The 6,505-nt window shown below is 44.3% G+C and overlaps 1 non-coding gene across 1 annotated transcript; it reads left to right on the top strand.

Moving 5' to 3' along the window:
• Nucleotides 1-496: 496 nt before the first annotated feature.
• Nucleotides 497-603, top strand: LOC112089356. Its single transcript, XR_002900993.1, has one exon. It is a non-coding gene; the product is annotated as a small nucleolar RNA R71 (small nucleolar RNA).
• Nucleotides 604-6,505: the final 5,902 nt, after the last annotated feature.

Below are 6,505 nucleotides of genomic sequence, written 5' to 3'. Positions count from 1 at the left end.
TTGAGGGTAGCTTTGGTGTTGTTGCGGAGCAGGGTACACTTGATCGTGAGGGTTAGCTACATTCGGGTTTCTGTATGAGAGGTTTGGGTTACTGTTGTAGTTGTTGAACCGCTGATACCTCTGCTGATTCCCTATGTAGTTCAGCTCCTCTTGAGTTAGACCGTCTTCGTTTACATTATCAAAACTTGGCCCTTGCTCATCAAACTCGCCTACAAAGTGTATTGGCTTTTGTGTCGCCATCAGAACTTTGTCAAGCTTGCTCTGAAGCTCTCTGATATCCTTTTGCATACGCTGTTCTTCACCAGAGCCCTCTGTACGGTTTACTCTATCAAAGTCGTCGCCATAAGTATCATTAGACATGGCTAGGTTCTCGACTAGTTCCATTGCCGCATTGATCTCTTTCCCAAGAAAATTTCCATTTGAAGCTGTATCTAGTTGGTTTCGGATCTTGGGGAGGGCACCTTGGTATAAAGTACTCAAGAGGGATGCCTCTGAGAAGCCGTGGTGTGGGCATTGGTTAGTGTAACTTCTAAACCGTTCCCAAGCTTCGCTAAAGCTCTCGTTTTTGTGCTGCGTGAAGCTTGAGATCTGGTTTCTGAGCTTAGCCGTGCGTGATGTGGAAAAGAACTTTGATAAGAACGCCAGTTTACACTGCTCCCAGGTTTGTATAGAACCCCTCGGGAGGTTCTTTTCCCACTGGTGAGCTTTATCACCGAGGCTGAATGGGAACAAGCGTAGCTTGAAGCTATCTTCCGAGACACCATTGATCTTAGTTAGGTCGCAAACCCGATCAAACTGATCTAGATGCTCAAGAGGGTCTTCTCCGGCTAGACCGTGGAACTTTGAGTTCTGCACCATGTTGAGGAGGGAAGCTTTAACTTCAAAGTTGTTATTTTGAACCGGTGGAGCTTGAATCCCAGCTCGGTATTGGTGCGCATTAGCTCGGTCGTTCTCTCCAACAAAGACCGGATGAGGTTGTCTCTGAGCTTGTGGCGGTGGCGGATGAACATGGTGGGCTTGTTGCTCGTTTCTATTAGCTTGTTGTTGCTTTTGCTGAGCAAGCCTTTCGTTCCTCTGAGCCTGTTGTTGGTTAACATAAGCTTGTTGTTCATTCCTGCCTGCCTGCGCCTGATTAGCATGAGCCTGGTGCTCGGTTTCTTGAGCCTGTTGCTCGATCCTTGATAGACAAGACTTTTTATGGTCTCAGGGCTATCAATCCCCTTGTCAATGTAGCACAAAGAGGTTTATCAATCCAAATGTGGTGTTAGACACTAAGCTATATGTTCAAGTTCTTAATTCAAGCAAACAAGAATAGGTTTTGATTAATCTAGAGACAACTATAAACATAAACAGGTTTAAAGACAAATGACAATGACAAATGATGTGAATATGATATGATGGAGGCATGAGATTCTAGACATGATAGTTGGTTAGGGTACCTTGGTGTTAAACTAGAAATGCTAATGACAATGATGAGACATGATTCAAATGATTAAGAACTCTAATCTAGGTTAATCCTCTCATGAAGGTATTAACCCCTATACTAATCCATTTTCAAACCAAATTCCCATTTGTGAAACATGAATCAATAAGCATTAACAAACAGCTCTTAATGATCATTCAAGCATTTAACAAATCATTCCCATGATGAAAAATTACTTAAACCTCTAACACAACTCTTTCAGGAATTTCATCAAACACTTTTGGTGCATGAAATTCCCAGAATCTAGATCTCAAGTGATTATCAAGGATCTAGCATAGAGAACAGCTGTTTAGAGAGATGAATCAATGAATCTAGCCCTAAGCACTCCTAATCTAACACTTTAGCACCCTAACCTACACATCTAGAACCTCATTAAGGTGACTACTCACTAATCATACTAATCTCTCTTAAACCTTTGCAAGTTGAGTAGATTAGCATGATTAATGATGAGAAATGGAGATGGAGATGATAGATTCAAAAGAAAACAGCTTTAAACACCCAGATCCCTTTAAACTCTCTTGATTAAACACTCAAATAAAGATATTTCTCTTCTTAATGGAGTCTTTTTCACCAAAGAGGCAAGAGACAAAGGGAATAAAACTTAGTTCTCCCCCCAAAAAAACCCTAAAAAGTATTTATACTTCCTTAAAAACGAACTGGGTCAGCCCGGAACAAACCGGGTCCTGACCCGGCTTTAATGGATAAAGTGGGAGTTACTGCGGGTCGGTCCAGTATGTTCCAGGTCGCACACCTAAGTCGCAGTGGATGAAGACTTGTCTTGTGAAGCCTGAATCGCCCTGTCTTAGCCGCACGCCTAAGTAGGAGTGTTTTGCGAGTGTTGCTGCGGCTTGGTCTCCTTCCTATCCGACTCGCAGGGCTAAGGCGGTTTCTGGGGAATGTACAAACTGTGCGGGTTGGTCTCTATTGCACCCAGGTCGCAGGCTCAAGTCGGAGTGATTTGCGAGTGATCGTGCGGCATAGTTCCAGGCGCGGCTAACTCGCATGCCTAAGTCGCACGATTGTGGACTTAGCATTTCTCTTGCTCTTGAGCTTCAGACCTCTTCCAGTGATAGTTTACCCGCACATATCAACTCGCAGCATCAGCATTCAGGCGTTCATCTTCAGGCCTGCGGGTTAACCAAGTCGCAAGACCATCTCGCAGCATCCAGAGCAGCTTAGACCACTTCGCATTCCGGAGAGTGTAACTCCTATGAGACTTGTCCGAATTGAATGATTTCGGTTGCTGAAGACAGAGGACTCATTTATCTCCAACTTTGGTGAAGGAAACTTCGGTGCTTGGGAAGTGTAAGGCTTCCTGGAGGGCACATCTTTGCAGTGCATGTACGCGACCAGAGAGAGGCGTCTAGACATGTGTCCATTCCGGAGAGTGTATCTTTCTGCTCATAGATCCGAATTGAATGCTCTTGGACGTTCTGGAAAGAAGACTCAAATGTCTCTGGTTCTCATGAAGGACCCGGAAACTAAATCGGCCTGGAAGTGCACCGTCCTTCGCATCCTTTAGGACTGATCTGTTCGGTCCGGAATACCTGCGAGACTGGGGTTCCTTCCGACAAGCTTATCTCTCTGCTCACGCGTCCGAATTCCACGATTCCACTTGCTAAGAGACCGTGATGCAATGCTCTCCAACTTCTATGAAGCACCTGCCGTCTGAATCGGACCGGAAGGCTCCCCGGACAGGCGATTTCTAAGACACGTTCATACCCGGAGATTTTGGCCGATACACTTCATTCGCGGTGCATGAAAATGGCCGGTAAAGCTTCCCGCGGTACATGGAAATGGCCGGTAAAACCTTCCTGGCCAGCGAGAATGGCCGATAATCTCCCAGGACCCAATTTTTCCACTTTTTCAAGCTTTGCTCACCATTCCACCTCCTTGATTAATCTTTTCAGCTCCACATTCACCTGATAGACACTCAAAACATGCAATAGACTGATTGGGACCTAATGCATCTCCTAAGTTCTAAAACAAACCCTAAGGACCTAAAATGCATGAAATAAAACATGATTTGGAATGATTTATGCAACCTAAATGATGCAAATTATGAACATATCAATCCTTTGCTGTTCTGCCATTCCAAGCCTTTCAAAATGCCGTTCCCTCTCGCGAGCTCGCCTCTCAATCCGGTTGATGTTGTCGTCGTACGGTAGAGGCGGTTCTGTGCTCCGAGACCTGGTTTTCATGCACCTGAAAGCAACACAAGAACTTGCAAGGAAGTTAGTAAAACAAAGAAAGGTAAAATCTTGAACTCAAGAAAAAACAAAAGACTAATGCTCCGACAAGTTGGCAACGGCGCCAATTGATAGATAGGACTTTTTAGGTCTCAGGGCTATCAATCCCCTTTGTCGAAGTAGTACAAAGAGGTATCAATCCAGACAAGTCAACGAGACACTAGAATATGATGTTTGTTCATTTAAGTCAAGACAAAAGGTGAAGGTTTTGAACTAAGCTACGTAACAAACGACTAAGCATGAAAGGTAAAGCAAATGATTAGATCTAAACAGAGACAGGATGCAAATAATAACTAAACGATTCAGATGATGATAATATGTAATAAAGCAAGGGACTTTAGACGAGATACTTGACTCAGGTGCTTCCAAGTTCAACTAGTTGTTTAATGAATCAAAACATCAAGCGGTTTCATTTAACTTTGAACTCAAGGCATTTTAATCTTCTCATGAAAGTATTAAGCATCTAAACTGATTCTCCTTCATACCAAAAATGTCTTTTGAGAAGCATCGAATCAATCAGCAATAAGAATCAGTTCAAAAATGTCATTTAAGAGAACAAACTATCACCCCCGCGATGAAAGACTCTTAAACCCTTAACCGAGTGGTTCAGACATTTCTACAAACACTTTTGATGCGAGATATGTCTCAGATCTGAACCTCAAGTGATGTGCTTGGATCCAGCCTAGAGATCTCGTCGGTTAAGGAATGAAACATGCAAGACTAGACACCTAAACCCACTAATCTACCTTGAAAGCACCCTAATCTACTCATCTAAAGCCGCTTAAACGACTACTCACTAATCATAACGAGCTCATTAAGTCTTTTGCAAGACGTGTAGCTAGTCATGATGAGGAGTTTAATGATAGATGACAAAAGAAAATAAAGAAAGAACAAGATTTCTGATGCAAAAACGAGATATCGGATTAGACTGATCAAGTTTCACAAAAGAGGTAAGTTCTTAAAGCCAAAAACAGATAAGAGATAAGATGATTAGGTTTTTAGTCTCAAAATGTATATATAGCAAAGGTAAAGTGTTGCGGGTCAGCCCGGAACAAACCGGGTACTGAACCGCGTTCTTGGGTTGATGGGTGAGTGCCACGGTGTGTCGGAGAGTGAAGCCGAGGTCTTTATGTCGAGGAGTGCACGTGAGTCCAGATCCAAATGAAGATCTCGTGAAGAACACGTCAAGAACATGCATGAACCCTAGTCTTCGATCCATCTTCATGTGTGTGTTCTTGGGCAGCTTTGTTCTTGATTCTGGGTTCGTGACAATGGACCTCGGCATGAAATGCCGAGGCGCTTGGTAGTCGAGGGGTTTGAGCGAACAGGGGCCGGCATGCACGCCGAGGTCATTGCGCCGTGGTGCACGTTCAACACTTAGTCGTTTCCAGCTTCATTTTTTTACGTGTGCATGCCTTGATTCCAACGTGCCGAGGCGTCAGCACGAGGCCTAGTTCAGAATACTCCCAAAATATGAGCCTTGACTTGGCCGATATCGAGGTAACGATGCCGAGCCCTGAGAAAACACTTAGCGCGTATCGCAACATATTTGGGTTCGTATCGACCATGTCACCTCCCGGAAACAGTAACTTTCAACCCACGACTCCAAATGCTCTGAGACCAGTTCCATAGTCAAGATGACTCAATAAGCTCGAACTTTGGTGAAGAAACCGTCGGAGCTTGGGAAGTGGAAGGCTTCCTGGATTTCACATCTTTGAACCGCATTGGAATCACCGGGAAATAAGCTGTTTGGACCGATGTGAACTCTGGAGACTTTATCTTTCAAACCACTCGTCCGAATTTAGCGATCCCAACCGTTCTGAAAAGGTCTTTCAAAGATCTCAAACTTTGATGAAGACCGGGCAAGCTGGTTCGGTCTGGAAAGGTTCCGTCCGCCGTGATCTTTGTACTCCACCGTTCGGTTCTCGGATGCGCGTAATGTTGGTGCATCTTCCGGAAGCTGTATCTTTCTCCCCACTGGTCCGAATTGGATGATTCCAACTGTTCTGGGATCTTTGCCTGATTATCTCCGACTTTGCTGAAGACCCCGCCAACTGGTTCGGACCGGAGGGTTCCCCGGATTGCTGATCTTTGAAACACGCGGACAAGGACAAATTTTGGTCGAGAAAAGCTTCCCGCGGTAAGGAAAATGGCCGAGGGCTGTGTACCGCGGTAAGCTTTTTGGTGTTAAAAATTCCTTCGCCTCGGCCAAAAACTCAACCCGCGGTATTTACACCTGATCTTCGACCCAGGCTGACTTTGGTCGATCGGTACGGACTTTGGTCGGTGCTGAGCGATCGGTAAGCTTTTTGGTCGAGGTTTCTGTCCGTCCGGTACGCGATTTGGCCGAGAAATTCCTCCAAGCGGTTTTCACCATTTTTGACCGTTTTCTTCACCGTCTTCTTCTCTGCTCCTCTTCTTAAGCTCCGAATGACTCCCAAAGCACCTGATAAAGACCTCAAAACATGCAAAACTCTTTGGGACCTAATGCAAGCCCTAAATCCTATTTTCATGCCTAAAGACTCAATTTACATGGGAAAACACATGATGAGGACTCTAAAATGCACTCTAAATGATGTAAAATATAGACATATCAATAACGAGCTCACTAAGTCTTTTGCAAGACGTGTAGTTGGTCATGATGAGGAGTTTAATGTTAGATGATCAAAGAAATAAAGAAGGAACAAGATTTCTCATGCAAAAGCGAGATATCGGATTAGAATGATCAAGTTTTACCAAAGAGGCAAGTTCTTAAAGCTAAAAACAGGTAAGA

Source organism: Eutrema salsugineum, unplaced genomic scaffold (genome assembly GCF_000478725.1).
Source record: "Eutrema salsugineum unplaced genomic scaffold, Eutsalg1_0 scaffold_12, whole genome shotgun sequence".
Lineage (NCBI taxonomy): Eukaryota > Viridiplantae > Streptophyta > Magnoliopsida > Brassicales > Brassicaceae > Eutrema > Eutrema salsugineum.
Note: the sequence above shows the minus strand (reverse complement) of the source record. Positions and strands in the feature narration are given on the sequence as shown.